Source organism: Delphinapterus leucas, chromosome 16 (assembly GCF_059928025.1).
Source record: "Delphinapterus leucas isolate spDelLeu-1000000601 "Yukka" chromosome 16, BTC_Dleu_Yukka2, whole genome shotgun sequence".
In the NCBI taxonomy this organism is placed as follows: domain Eukaryota; kingdom Metazoa; phylum Chordata; class Mammalia; order Artiodactyla; family Monodontidae; genus Delphinapterus; species Delphinapterus leucas.
The window spans coordinates 3779837-3794502 of NC_143144.1; the positions used below are offsets into that span (position 1 = coordinate 3779837).

At 70.8% G+C, this 14666-nt stretch overlaps 7 pseudogenes; all 7 read right to left on the minus strand.

Annotated features, from left to right (window-relative positions):
- Positions 1 to 491: 491 nt before the first annotated feature.
- LOC149747149 (5S ribosomal RNA) lies at positions 492 to 627 on the minus strand (annotated as a pseudogene).
- Positions 628 to 2583: 1956 nt separating this feature from the next.
- Positions 2584 to 2719, minus strand: LOC149747150 (5S ribosomal RNA; annotated as a pseudogene).
- Positions 2720 to 4667: 1948 nt separating this feature from the next.
- On the minus strand, positions 4668 to 4803 carry LOC149747151 (5S ribosomal RNA; annotated as a pseudogene).
- Positions 4804 to 6759: 1956 nt separating this feature from the next.
- LOC149747152 (5S ribosomal RNA) lies at positions 6760 to 6895 on the minus strand (annotated as a pseudogene).
- A 1955-nt stretch (positions 6896 to 8850) lies between these two features.
- Positions 8851 to 8986, minus strand: LOC149747153 (5S ribosomal RNA; annotated as a pseudogene).
- Positions 8987 to 10934: 1948 nt separating this feature from the next.
- On the minus strand, positions 10935 to 11071 carry LOC149747154 (5S ribosomal RNA; annotated as a pseudogene).
- A 1956-nt stretch (positions 11072 to 13027) lies between these two features.
- Positions 13028 to 13163, minus strand: LOC149747155 (5S ribosomal RNA; annotated as a pseudogene).
- Positions 13164 to 14666: the final 1503 nt, after the last annotated feature.

Sequence of the window (14666 nt, forward strand, 5' to 3'; positions counted from 1 at the left end):
CAGCAACGCCACCCTTGCTCCCACACCACCGTCCGAGCTCAGGACCCCGCCACAGGTGGCCGGCAGGCCCGCGGATGCGGCCTGGGCCCTCTATCCCTCTCCGGCCGCGGCGAAACGGTGGACAGGGGGCTTTTTCCGGATGGAGCTGTGGAGAGGCACCCTGGCAGACAGGTGGCGGAGCCGGGGCTGGGCTCCAGTGGGGGCCGCCAGGTGCAGGTCGAGGGGCTCTCGGGCCGCATGGACGGCACCCGGGTCTGCCGCCATGTCTGTTTGGCGTCAGGGGACCCCCGGAGCGTCTGGTGTGCCGCTGCCTTCCAGGGACGCCGTCTGGCCGTCTGGCCGGTCAGGCAGGCGGGGAGCGCCCCATCAGACGCTTGCTGTGGATGGAGGGGCCTGCGGAGGTGGGGCCTGCAGCGGTACCCGGCGGGGGCAGAGACGGACGCCGCCGCCGCCGCGGGCGACAAAAGGAGAAGGCGGAGCGGGAGGCAAAAAGCCTACAGCACCCGGTGTTCCCAGGAGCTCTCCAGTCCAGGAGGTCTCCCATCCAAGTACTAACCAGGCCCGACCCTGCTTAGCTTCCGAGATCGAGACGAGATCGGGCCCGTCTAGGGTGGTTTGGCCGTAGACACTGGGGGCTTCGCGGGCTGCCTCTTGAGACGCAGCTTAGCAGGCCCTTGGGCCTTACAGCCACACGAGCGCCCCGCCCGCCCCGGCAGGGCCCCGCCGCCCGGCTAGGCATGGGAACGTGGGTCTCAGGTACCGGGGGGTGGCGGAGGAGTTGGCGACCACCCAGCCCAGGGCGGGCGAGACACCGCAAACTTTTCGGTGCTTGGCGCCCCTCCCCAGATCCCACAGGCCGCTCCCAGGGACGTGGCCCCGGAGGCTTCAGGGCCCGGGGCCCGCGGTCCCTTGGTAATCCCGCCCGCCCGGCCGCGCTGCGCTAGGCGCAGTCCGGACGCAGACCGGCCCGGCCCTCCTGCCCGACAGCAGCTGGCTCGAAGCCACTGGGAGCCACCATTGAGTTGGCAGGGCCCCTTAGACCCGGCAACCACACCGTTGCCCCGACTCCACCGTCCGAGCTCAGGACCCCGACCCAGGTGGCCGGCAGGCACGGGGATGCGGCCTGAACCCTCGATCCCACTCCCGCCCCCGGCCGCGGCGAAACCACAGAGGGGGGGTCTTTTTCCGGATGGAGCTGTGGAGAGACACCGCGGCAGACAGGTGGCGGCGCCGGGGCTGGGCTACAGTGGCTGTGGCCAGGTGCAGGTCGTGGGGCTCGTGGGCCGCACGGACGTCACCCGGGTCCGCGGCCATGTCTGGATGGCGACAGGCCGCCCCCGGAGCGTCTGTTGTGCCGCTGCCTTCCAGGGACGCCTTCTGGCCGCCTGGCCGGGCAGGCAGTAGGGGAGCGCCCCATAAGACGCTTGCTGTGGAGGGAGGGGCCTGAGGACGTGGGGCCTGCAGCGGTACCCGTCGGGGGCGGAGACGGCCGCCGCCACCGCCACGGGCGGCAAAAGGAGAAGGCGTAGCGGGAGGCAAAAAGCCCACAGCACGCGGTATTCCCAGGAGCTCCCCAATCCACGGAGGTCTCCCATCCAAGTACTAACCGGGCCCGAGCCTGCTTAGCTTCGTAGACTCAGACGAGATAGGACCCGTCTAGGCTGGTTTGGCAGTAGGTGTCCGTGGGTCGCGGGCTGCCTCTTGAGGCGTCGCTTAGCAGGACCATGGGACTTACCGCCAGGCCAGGGGCACGCCCGTCTCGGCTGGGCCCCGCCAACCGCCTAGGCAGAGGAATGGACGTCTCGGGTAGCAGGTGGCGGAGGAGGTGTTGGCGACCACCCAGCCTAGGGCGGACGGGACCCAGCAAACATTTCGGCGCTTGGCGTCCCACCCCAGATGCCACAGGTCGCTCACAGGGACGTGGCCCCGGAAGCTTCAGGGCCCGGGGCCCGCGGTCACTTGGGCATCCCACCTGCCCGCCCACGCTGCGCTAGGCGCGGCCCCGCCGCAGACCGGGCCGGCCCTCCTGCCCGACGGCAGCTGGCCCGAATCCAGTGGGAGCCACCATTGAGTTGGCAAAGCCCCGCAGACCCAGCAGCGCCACCCTTGCTCCCACACCACCGTCCGAGCTCAGGACCCCGCCACAGGTGGCCGGCAGGCCCGCGGAAGCGGCCTGGGCCCTCTATCCCTCTCCGGCCGCGGCGAAACGGTGGACAGGGGGCTTTTTCCGGATGGAGCTGTGGAGAGGCACCCTGGCAGACAGGTGGCGGAGCCGGGGCTGGGCTCCAGTGGGGGCCGCCAGGTGCAGGTCGAGGGGCTCGCGGGCCGCATGGACGGCACCCGGGTCTGCCGCCATGTCTGTTTGGCGTCAGGGGACCCCCGGAGCGTCTGGTGTGCCGCTGCCTTCCAGGGACGCCGTCTGGCCGTCTGGCCGGTCAGGCAGGCGGGGAGCGCCCCATCAGACGCTTGCTGTGGACGGAGGGGCCTGCGGAGGTGGGGCCTGCAGCGGTACCCGGCGGGGGCAGAGACGGACGCCGCCGCCGCCGCGGGCGACAAAAGGAGAAGGCGGAGCGGGAGGCAAAAAGCCTACAGCACCCGGTGTTCCCAGGAGCTCTCCACTCCAGGAGGTCTCCCATCCAAGTACTAACCAGGCCCGACCCTGCTTAGCTTCCGAGATCGAGACGAGATCGGGCCCGTCTAGGGTGGTTTGGCCGTAGACACTGGGGGCTTCGCGGGCTGCCTCTTGAGACGCAGCTTAGCAGGCCCTTGGGCCTTACAGCCACACGAGCGCCCCGCCCGCCCCGGCAGGGCCCCGCCGCCCGGCTAGGCATGGGAACGGGGGTCTCAGGTACCGGGGGGTGGCGGAGGAGTTGGCGACCACCCAGCCCAGGGCGGGCGAGACACCGCAAACTTTTCGGTGCTTGGCGCCCCTCCCCAGATCCCACAGGCCGCTCCCAGGGACGTGGCCCCGGAGGCTTCAGGGCCCGGGGCCCGCGGTCCCTTGGGAATCCCGCCCGCCCGGCCACGCTGCGCTAGGCGCAGTCCGGACGCAGACCGGCCCGGCCCTCCTGCCCGACAGCAGCTGGCTCGAAGCCACTGGGAGCCACCATTGAGTTGGCAGGGCCCCTTAGACCCGGCAACCACACCGTTGCCCCGACTCCACCGTCCGAGCTCAGGACCCCGACCCAGGTGGCCGGCAGGCACGGGGATGCGGCCTGAACCCTCGATCCCACTCCCGCCCCCGGCCGCGGCGAAACCACAGAGGGGGGGTCTTTTTCCGGATGGAGCTGTGGAGAGACACCGCGGCAGACAGGTGGCGGCGCCGGGGCTGGGCTACAGTGGCTGTGGCCAGGTGCAGGTCGTGGGTCTCGTGGGCCGCACGGACGTCACCCGGGTCCGCGGCCATGTCTGGATGGCGACAGGCCGCCCCCGGAGCGTCTGTTGTGCCGCGGCCTTCCAGGGACGCCTTCTGGCCGCCTGGCCGGGCAGGCAGGAGGGGAGCGCCCCATAAGACGCTTGCTGTGGAGGGAGGGGCCTGAGGACGTGGGGCCTGCAGCGGTACCCGTCGGGGGCGGAGACGGCCGCCGCCACCGCCACGGGCGGCAAAAGGAGAAGGCGTAGCGGGAGGCAAAAAGCCCACAGCACGCGGTATTCCCAGGAGCTCCCCAATCCACGGAGGTCTCCCATCCAAGTACTAACCGGGCCCGAGCCTGCTTAGCTTCGTAGACTCAGACGAGATAGGACCCGTCTAGGCTGGTTTGGCAGTAGGTGTCCGTGGGTCGCGGGCTGCCTCTTGAGGCGTCGCTTAGCAGGACCATGGGACTTACCGCCAGGCCAGGGGCACGCCCGTCTCGGCAGGGCCCCGCCAACCGCCTAGGCAGAGGAATGGACGTCTCGGGTAGCAGGTGGCGGAGGAGGTGTTGGCGACCACCCAGCCTAGGGCGGGCGGGACCCAGCAAACATTTCGGCGCTTGGCGTCCCACCCCAGATGCCACAGGTCGCTCACAGGGACGTAGCCCCGGAAGCTTCAGGGCCCGGGGCCCGCGGTCACTTGGGCATCCCACCTGCCCGCCCACGCTGCGCTAGGCGCGGCCCCGCCGCAGACCGGGCCGGCCCTCCTGCCCGACGGCAGCTGGCCCGAATCCAGTGGGAGCCACCATTGAGTTGGCAAAGCCCCGCAGACCCAGCAACGCCACCCTTGCTCCCACACCACCGTCCGAGCTCAGGACCCCGCCACAGGTGGCCGGCAGGCCCGCGGATGCGGCCTGGGCCCTCTATCCCTCTCCGGCCGCGGCGAAACGGTGGACAGGGGGCTTTTTCCGGATGGAGCTGTGGAGAGGCACCCTGGCAGACAGGTGGCGGAGCCGGGGCTGGGCTCCAGTGGGGGCCGCCAGGTGCAGGTCGAGGGGCTCGCGGGCCGCATGGACGGCACCCGGGTCTGCCGCCATGTCTGTTTGGCGTCAGGGGACCCCTGGAGCGTCTGGTGTGCCGCTGCCTTCCAGGGACGCCGTCTGGCCGGTCAGGCAGGCGGGGAGCGCCCCATCAGACGCTTGCTGTGGACGGAGGGGCCTGCGGAGGTGGGGCCTGCAGCGGTACCCGGCGGGGGCAGAGACGGACGCCGCCGCCGCCGCGGGCGACAAAAGGAGAAGGCGGAGCGGGAGGCAAAAAGCCTACAGCACCCGGTGTTCCCAGGAGCTCTCCACTCCAGGAGGTCTCCCATCCAAGTACTAACCAGGCCCGACCCTGCTTAGCTTCCGAGATCGAGACGAGATCGGGCCCGTCTAGGGTGGTTTGGCCGTAGACACTGGGGGCTTCGCGGGCTGCCTCTTGAGACGCAGCTTAGCAGGCCCTTGGGCCTTACAGCCACACGAGCGCCCCGCCCGCCCCGGCAGGGCCCCGCCGCCCGGCTAGGCATGGGAACGGGGGTCTCAGGTACCGGGGGGTGGCGGAGGAGTTGGCGACCACCCAGCCCAGGGCGGGCGAGACACCGCAAACTTTTCGGTGCTTGGCGCCCCTCCCCAGATCCCACAGGCCGCTCCCAGGGACGTGGCCCCGGAGGCTTCAGGGCCCGGGGCCCGCGGTCCCTTGGGAATCCCGCCCGCCCGGCCACGCTGCGCTAGGCGCAGTCCGGACGCAGACCGGCCCGGCCCTCCTGCCCGACAGCAGCTGGCTCGAAGCCACTGGGAGCCACCATTGAGTTGGCAGGGCCCCTTAGACCCGGCAACCACACCTTTGCCCCGACTCCACCGTCCGAGCTCAGGACCCCGACCCAGGTGGCCGGCAGGCACGGGGATGCGGCCTGAACCCTCGATCTCACTCCCGCCCCCGGCCGCGGCGAAACCACAGAGGGGGGGTCTTTTTCCGGATGGAGCTGTGGAGAGACACCGCGGCAGACAGGTGGCGGCGCCGGGGCTGGGCTACAGTGGCTGTGGCCAGGTGCAGGTCGTGGGTCTCGTGGGCCGCACGGACGTCACCCGGGTCCGCGGCCATGTCTGGATGGCGACAGGCCGCCCCCGGAGCGTCTGTTGTGCCGCGGCCTTCCAGGGACGCCTTCTGGCCGCCTGGCCGGGCAGGCAGGAGGGGAGCGCCCCATAAGACGCTTGCTGTGGAGGGAGGGGCCTGAGGACGTGGGGCCTGCAGCGGTACCCGTCGGGGGCGGAGACGGCCGCCGCCACCGCCACGGGCGGCAAAAGGAGAAGGCGTAGCGGGAGGCAAAAAGCCCACAGCACGCGGTATTCCCAGGAGCTCCCCAATCCACGGAGGTCTCCCATCCAAGTACTAACCGGGCCCGAGCCTGCTTAGCTTCGTAGACTCAGACGAGATAGGACCCGTCTAGGCTGGTTTGGCAGTAGGTGTCTGTGGGTCGCGGGCTGCCTCTTGAGGCGTCGCTTAGCAGGACCATGGGACTTACCGCCAGGCCTGGGGCACGCCCGTCTCGGCTGGGCCCCGCCAACCGCCTAGGCAGAGGAATGGACGTCTCGGGTAGCAGGTGGCGGAGGAGGTGTTGGCGACCACCCAGCCTAGGGCGGGCGGGACCCAGCAAACATTTTGGCGCTTGGCGTCCCTCCCCAGATGCCACAGGTCGCTCACAGGGACGTGGGCCCGGAAGCTTCAGGGCCCGGGGCCCGCGGTCACTTGGGCATCCCACCTGCCCGCCCACGCTGCGCTAGGCGCGGCCCCGCCGCAGACCGGGCCGGCCCTCCTGCCCGACGGCAGCTGGCCCGAATCCAGTGGGAGCCACCATTGAGTTGGCAAAGCCCCGCAGACCCAGCAGCGCCACCCTTGCTCCCGCACCACCGTCCGAGCTCAGGACCCCGCCACAGGTGGCCGGCAGGCCCGCGGAAGCGGCCTGGGCCCTCTATCCCTCTCCGGCCGCGGCGAAACGGTGGACAGGGGGCTTTTTCCGGATGGAGCTGTGGAGAGGCACCCTGGCAGACAGGTGGCGGAGCCGGGGCTGGGCTCCAGTGGGGGCCGCCAGGTGCAGGTCGAGGGGCTCGCGGGCCGCATGGACGGCACCCGGGCCTGCCGCCATGTCTGTTTGGCGTCAGGGGACCCCCGGAGCGTCTGGTGTGCCGCTGCCTTCCAGCGACGCCGTCTGGCCGTCTGGCCGGTCAGGCAGGCAGGGAGCGCCCCATCAGACGCTTGCTGTGGACGGAGGGGCCTGCGGAGGTGGGGCCCGCAGCGGTACCCGGCGGGGGCAGAGACGGACGCCGCCGCCGCCGCGGGCGACAAAAGGAGAAGGCAGAGCGGGAGGCAAAAATCCTACAGCACCCGGTGTTCCCAGGAGCTCTCCAGTCCAGGAGGTCTCCCATCCAAGTACTAACCAGGCCCGACCCTGCTTAGCTTCCGAGATCGAGACGAGATCGGGCCCGTCTAGGGTGGTTTGGCCGTAGACACTGGGGGCTTCGCGGGCTGCCTCTTGAGACGCAGCTTAGCAGGCCCTTGGGCCTTACAGCCACACGAGCGCCCCGCCCGCCCCGGCAGGGCCCCGCCGCCCGGCTAGGCAGGGGAACGTGGGTCTCAGGTACCGGGGGGTGGCGGAGGAGTTGGCGACCACCCAGCCCAGGGCGGGCGAGACACCGCAAACTTTTCGGTGCTTGGCGCCCCTCCCCAGATCCCACAGGCCGCTCCCAGGGACGTGGCCCCGGAGGCTTCAGGGCCCGGGGCCCGCGGTCCCTTGGGAATCCCACCCGCCCGCCCGCGCTGCGCTAGGCGCAGTCCGGACGCAGACCGGCCCGGCCCTCCTGCCCGACAGCAGCTGGCTCGAAGCCACTGGGAGCCACCATTGAGTTGGCAGGGCCCCTTAAACCCGGCAACCACACCCTTGCCCCGACTCCACCGTCCGAGCTCAGGACCCCGACCCAGGTGGCCGGCAGGCACGGGGATGCGGCCTGGACCCTCGATCCCACTCCCGCCCCCGGCCGCGGCGAAACCACAGAGGGGGGTCTTTTTCCGGATGCAGCTGTGGAGAGACACCGCGGCAGACAGGTGGCGGCGCCGTGGCTGGGCTACAGTGGCTGTGGCCAGGTGCAGGTCGTGGGGCTCGTGGGCCGCACGGACGTCACCCGGGTCCGCGGCCATGTCTGGATGGCAACAGGCCGCCCCCGGAGCGTCTGTTGTGCCGCTGCCTTCCAGGGACGCCTTCTGGCCGTCTGGCCGGCCAGGCAGGCGGGGAGGGCCCCATAAGACGCTTGCTGTGGAGGGAGGGGCCTGAGGACGTGGGGCCTGCAGCGGTACCCGTCGGGGGCGGAGACGGCCGCCGCCACCGCCACGGGCGGCAAAAGGAGAAGGCGTAGCGGGAGGCAAAAAGCCCACAGCACGCGGTATTCCCAGGAGCTCCCCAATCCACGGAGGTCTCCCATCCAAGTACTAACCGGGCCCGAGCCTGCTTAGCTTCGTAGACTCAGACGAGATAGGACCCGTCTAGGCTGGTTTGGCAGTAGGTGTCCGTGGGTCGCGGGCTGCCTCTTGAGGCGTCGCTTAGCAGGACCATGGGACTTACCGCCAGGCCAGGGGCACGCCCGTCTCGGCTGGGCCCCGCCAACCGCCTAGGCAGAGGAATGGACGTCTCGGGTAGCAGGTGGCGGAGGAGGTGTTGGCGACCACCCAGCCTAGGGCGGGCGGGACCCAGCAAACATTTCGGCGCTTGGCGTCCCACCCCAGATGCCACAGGTCGCTCACAGGGACGTGGGCCCGGAAGCTTCAGGGCCCGGGGCCCGCGGTCACTTGGGCATCCCACCTGCCTGCCCACGCTGCGCTAGGCGCGGCCCCGCCGCAGACCGGGCCGGCCCTCCTGCCCGACGGCAGCTGGCCCGAATCCAGTGGGAGCCACCATTGAGTTGGCAAAGCCCCGCAGACCCAGCAGCGCCACCCTTGCTCCCACACCACCGTCCGAGCTCAGGACCCCGCCACAGGTGGCCGGCAGGCCCGCGGAAGCAGCCTGGGCCCTCTATCCCTCTCCGGCCGCGGCGAAACGGTGGACAGGGGGCTTTTTCCGGATGGAGCTGTGGAGAGGCACCCTGGCAGACAGGTGGCGGAGCCGGGGCTGGGCTCCAGTGGGGGCCGCCAGGTGCAGGTCGAGGGGCTCGCGGGCCGCACGGACGCCACCCGGGTCCGCGGCCATGTCTGGATGGCGACAGGCCGCCCCCGGAGCGTCTGTTGTGCCGCTGCCTTCCAGGGACGCCTTCTGGCCGCCTGGCCGGGCAGGCAGGAGGGGAGCGCCCCATCAGACGCTTGCTGTGGACGGAGGGGCCTGCGGAGGTGGGGCCTGCAGCGGTACCCGGCGGGGGCAGAGACGGACGCCGCCGCCGCCGCGGGCGACAAAAGGAGAAGGCGGAGCGGGAGGCAAAAAGCCTACAGCACCCGGTGTTCCCAGGAGCTCTCCAGTCCAGGAGGTCTCCCATCCAAGTACTAACCAGGCCCGACCCTGCTTAGCTTCCGAGATCGAGACGAGATCGGGCCCGTCTAGGGTGGTTTGGCCGTAGACACTGGGGGCTTCGCGGGCTGCCTCTTGAGACGCAGCTTAGCAGGCCCTTGGGCCTTACAGTCACACGAGCGCCCCGCCCGCCCCGGCAGGGCCCCGCCGCCCGGCTAGGCATGGGAACGGGGGTCTCAGGTACCGGGGGGTGGCGGAGGAGTTGGCGACCACCCAGCCCAGGGCGGGCGAGACACCGCAAACTTTTCGGTGCTTGGCGCCCCTCCCCAGATCCCACAGGCCGCTCCCAGGGACGTGGCCCCGGAGGCTTCAGGGCCCGGGGCCCGCGGTCCCTTGGGAATCCCGCCCGCCCGGCCGCGCTGCGCTAGGCGCAGTCCGGACGCATACCGGCCCGGCCCTCCTGCCCGACAGCAGCTGGCTCGAAGCCACTGGGAGCCACCATTGAGTTGGCAGGGCCCCTTAGACCCGGCAACCACACCCTTGCCCCGACTCCACCGTCCGAGCTCAGGACCCCGACCCAGGTGGCCGGCAGGCACGGGGATGCGGCCTGAACCCTCGATCCCACTCCCGCCCCCGGCCGCGGCGAAACCACAGAGGGGGGGTCTTTTTCCGGATGGAGCTGTGGAGAGACACCGCGGCAGACAGGTGGCGGCGCCGGGGCTGGGCTACAGTGGCTGTGGCCAGGTGCAGGTCGTGGGTCTCGTGGGCCGCACGGACGTCACCCGGGTCCGCGGCCATGTCTGGATGGCGACAGGCCGCCCCCGGAGCGTCTGTTGTGCCGCGGCCTTCCAGGGACGCCTTCTGGCCGCCTGGCCGGGCAGGCAGGAGGGGAGCGCCCCATAAGACGCTTGCTGTGGAGGGAGGGGCCTGAGGACGTGGGGCCTGCAGCGGTACCCGTCGGGGGCGGAGACGGCCGCCGCCACCGCCACGGGCGGCAAAAGGAGAAGGCGTAGCGGGAGGCAAAAAGCCCACAGCACGCGGTATTCCCAGGAGCTCCCCAATCCACGGAGGTCTCCCATCCAAGTACTAACCGGGCCCGAGCCTGCTTAGCTTCGTAGACTCAGACGAGATAGGACCCGTCTAGGCTGGTTTGGCAGTAGGTGTCCGTGGGTCGCGGGCTGCCTCTTGAGGCGTCGCTTAGCAGGACCATGGGACTTACCGCCAGGCCAGGGGCACGCCCGTCTCGGCAGGGCCCCGCCAACCGCATAGGCAGAGGAATGGACGTCTCGGGTAGCAGGTGGCGGAGGAGGTGTTGGCGACCACCCAGCCTAGGGCGGGCGGGACCCAGCAAACATTTCGGCGCTTGGCGTCCCACCCCAGATGCCACAGGTCGCTCACAGGGACGTAGCCCCGGAAGCTTCAGGGCCCGGGGCCCGCGGTCACTTGGGCATCCCACCTGCCCGCCCACGCTGCGCTAGGCGCGGCCCCGCCGCAGACCGGGCCGGCCCTCCTGCCCGACGGCAGCTGGCCCGAATCCAGTGGGAGCCACCATTGAGTTGGCAAAGCCCCGCAGACCCAGCAACGCCACCCTTGCTCCCACACCACCGTCCGAGCTCAGGACCCCGCCACAGGTGGCCGGCAGGCCCGCGGATGCGGCCTGGGCCCTCTATCCCTCTCCGGCCGCGGCGAAACGGTGGACAGGGGGCTTTTTCCGGATGGAGCTGTGGAGAGGCACCCTGGCAGACAGGTGGCGGAGCCGGGGCTGGGCTCCAGTGGGGGCCGCCAGGTGCAGGTCGAGGGGCTCGCGGGCCGCATGGACGGCACCCGGGTCTGCCGCCATGTCTGTTTGGCGTCAGGGGACCCCTGGAGCGTCTGGTGTGCCGCTGCCTTCCAGGGACGCCGTCTGGCCGGTCAGGCAGGCGGGGAGCGCCCCATCAGACGCTTGCTGTGGACGGAGGGGCCTGCGGAGGTGGGGCCTGCAGCGGTACCCGGCGGGGGCAGAGACGGACGCCGCCGCCGCCGCGGGCGACAAAAGGAGAAGGCGGAGCGGGAGGCAAAAAGCCTACAGCACCCGGTGTTCCCAGGAGCTCTCCACTCCAGGAGGTCTCCCATCCAAGTACTAACCAGGCCCGACCCTGCTTAGCTTCACGAGATCGAGACGAGATCGGGCCCGTCTAGGGTGGTTTGGCCGTAGACACTGGGGGCTTCGCGGGCTGCCTCTTGAGACGCAGCTTAGCAGGCCCTTGGGCCTTACAGCCACACGAGCGCCCCGCCCGCCCCGGCAGGGCCCCGCCGCCCGGCTAGGCATGGGAACGGGGGTCTCAGGTACCGGGGGGTGGCGGAGGAGTTGGCGACCACCCAGCCCAGGGCGGGCGAGACACCGCAAACTTTTCGGTGCTTGGCGCCCCTCCCCAGATCCCACAGGCCGCTCCCAGGGACGTGGCCCCGGAGGCTTCAGGGCCCGGGGCCCGCGGTCCCTTGGGAATCCCGCCCGCCCGGCCACGCTGCGCTAGGCGCAGTCCGGACGCAGACCGGCCCGGCCCTCCTGCCCGACAGCAGCTGGCTCGAAGCCACTGGGAGCCACCATTGAGTTGGCAGGGCCCCTTAGACCCGGCAACCACACCGTTGCCCCGACTCCACCGTCCGAGCTCAGGACCCCGACCCAGGTGGCCGGCAGGCACGGGGATGCGGCCTGAACCCTCGATCTCACTCCCGCCCCCGGCCGCGGCGAAACCACAGAGGGGGGGTCTTTTTCCGGATGGAGCTGTGGAGAGACACCGCGGCAGACAGGTGGCGGCGCCGGGGCTGGGCTACAGTGGCTGTGGCCAGGTGCAGGTCGTGGGTCTCGTGGGCCGCACGGACGTCACCCGGGTCCGCGGCCATGTCTGGATGGCGACAGGCCGCCCCCGGAGCGTCTGTTGTGCCGCGGCCTTCCAGGGACGCCTTCTGGCCGCCTGGCCGGGCAGGCAGGAGGGGAGCGCCCCATAAGACGCTTGCTGTGGAGGGAGGGGCCTGAGGACGTGGGGCCTGCAGCGGTACCCGTCGGGGGCGGAGACGGCCACCGCCACCGCCACGGGCGGCAAAAGGAGAAGGCGTAGCGGGAGGCAAAAAGCCCACAGCACGCGGTATTCCCAGGAGCTCCCCAATCCACGGAGGTCTCCCATCCAAGTACTAACCGGGCCCGAGCCTGCTTAGCTTCGTAGACTCAGACGAGATAGGACCCGTCTAGGCTGGTTTGGCAGTAGGTGTCCGTGGGTCGCGGGCTGCCTCTTGAGGCGTCGCTTAGCAGGACCATGGGACTTACCGCCAGGCCTGGGGCACGCCCGTCTCGGCTGGGCCCCGCCAACCGCCTAGGCAGAGGAATGGACGTCTCGGGTAGCAGGTGGCGGAGGAGGTGTTGGCGACCACCCAGCCTAGGGCGGGCGGGACCCAGCAAACATTTTGGCGCTTGGCGTCCCTCCCCAGATGCCACAGGTCGCTCACAGGGACGTGGGCCCGGAAGCTTCAGGGCCCGGGGCCCGCGGTCACTTGGGCATCCCACCTGCCCGCCCACGCTGCGCTAGGCGCGGCCCGGCCGCAGACCGGGCCGGCCCTCCTGCCCGACGGCAGCTGGCCCGAATCCAGTGGGAGCCACCATTGAGTTGGCAAAGCCCCGCAGACCCAGCAACGCCACCCTTGCTCCCACACCACCGTCCGAGCTCAGGACCCCGCCACAGGTGGCCGGCAGGCCCGCGGATGCGGCCTGGGCCCTCTATCCCTCTCCGGCCGCGGCGAAACGGTGGACAGGGGGCTTTTTCCGGATGGAGCTGTGGAGAGGCACCCTGGCAGACAGGTGGCGGAGCCGGGGCTGGGCTCCAGTGGGGGCCGCCAGGTGCAGGTCGAGGGGCTCGCGGGCCGCATGGACGGCACCCGGGTCTGCCGCCATGTCTGTTTGGCGTCAGGGGACCCCCGGAGCGTCTGGTGTGCCGCTGCCTTCCAGGGACGCCGTCTGGCCGTCTGGCCGGTCAGGCAGGCGGGGAGCGCCCCATCAGACGCTTGCTGTGGACGGAGGGGCCTGCGGAGGTGGGGCCTGCAGCGGTACCCGGCGGGGGCAGAGACGGACGCCGCCGCCGCCGCGGGCGACAAAAGGAGAAGGCGGAGCGGGAGGCAAAAAGCCTACAGCACCCGGTGTTCCCAGGAGCTCTCCAGTCCAGGAGGTCTCCCATCCAAGTACTAACCAGGCCCGAGCCTGCTTAGCTTCCGAGATCGAGACGAGATCGGGCCCGTCTAGGGTGGTTTGGCCGTAGACACTGGGGTCTTCGCGGGCTGCCTCTTGAGACGCAGCTTAGCAGGCCCTTGGGCCTTACAGCCACACGAGCGCCCCGCCCGCCCCGGCAGGGCCCCGCCGCCCGGCTAGGCATGGGAACGTGGGTCTCAGGTACCGGGGGGTGGCGGAGGAGTTGGCGACCACCCAGCCCAGGGCGGGCGAGACACCGCAAACTTTTCGGTGCTTGGCGCCCCTCCCCAGATCCCACAGGCCGCTCCCAGGGACGTGGCCCCGGAGGCTTCAGGGCCCGGGGCCCGCGGTCCCTTGGGAATCCCGCCCGCCCGGCCGCGCTGCGCTAGGCGCAGTCCGGACGCATACCGGCCCGGCCCTCCTGCCCGACAGCAGCTGGCTCGAAGCCACTGGGAGCCACCATTGAGTTGGCAGGGCCCCTTAGACCCGGCAACCACACCGTTGCCCCGACTCCACCGTCCGAGCTCAGGACCCCGACCCAGGTGGCCGGCAGGCACGGGGATGCGGCCTGGACCCTCGATCCCACTCCCGCCCCCGGCCGCGGCGAAACCACAGAGGGGGGGTCTTTTTCCGGATGGAGCTGTGGAGAGACACCGCGGCAGACAGGTGGCGGCGCCGGGGCTGGGCTACAGTGGCTGTGGCCAGGTGCAGGTCGTGGGTCTCGTGGGCCGCACGGACGTCACCCGGGTCCGCGGCCATGTCTGGATGGCGACAGGCCGCCCCCGGAGCGTCTGTTGTGCCGCTGCCTTCCAGGGACGCCTTCTGGCCGCCTGGCCGGGCAGGCAGGAGGGGAGCGCCCCATAAGACGCTTGCTGTGGAGGGAGGGGCCTGAGGACGTGGGGCCTGCAGCGGTACCCGTCGGGGGCGGAGACGGCCGCCGCCACCGCCACGGGCGGCAAAAGGAGAAGGCGTAGCGGGAGGCAAAAAGCCCACAGCACGCGGTATTCCCAGGAGCTCCCCAATCCACGGAGGTCTCCCATCCAAGTACTAAGCGGGCCCGAGCCTGCTTAGCTTCGTAGACTCAGACGAGATAGGACCCGTCTAGGCTGGTTTGGCAGTAGGTGTCCGTGGGTCGCGGGCTGCCTCTTGAGGCGTCGCTTAGCAGGACCATGGGACTTACCGCCAGGCCAGGGGCACGCCCGTCTTGGCTGGGCCCCGCCAACCGCCTAGGCAGAGGAATGGACGTCTCGGGTAGCAGGTGGCGGAGGAGGTGTTGGCGACCACCCAGCCTAGGGCGGACGGGACCCAGCAAACATTTCGGCGCTTGGCGTCCCACCCCAGATGCCACAGGTCGCTCACAGGGACGTGGCCCCGGAAGCTTCAGGGCCCGGGGCCCGCGGTCACTTGGGCATCCCACCTGCCCGCCCACGCTGCGCTAGGCGCGGCCCCGCCGCAGACCGGGCCGGCCCTCCTGCCCGACGGCAGCTGGCCCGAATCCAGTGGGAGCCACCATTGAGTTGGCAAAGCCCCGCAGACCCAGCAGCGCCACCCTTGCTCCCGCACCACCGTCCGAGC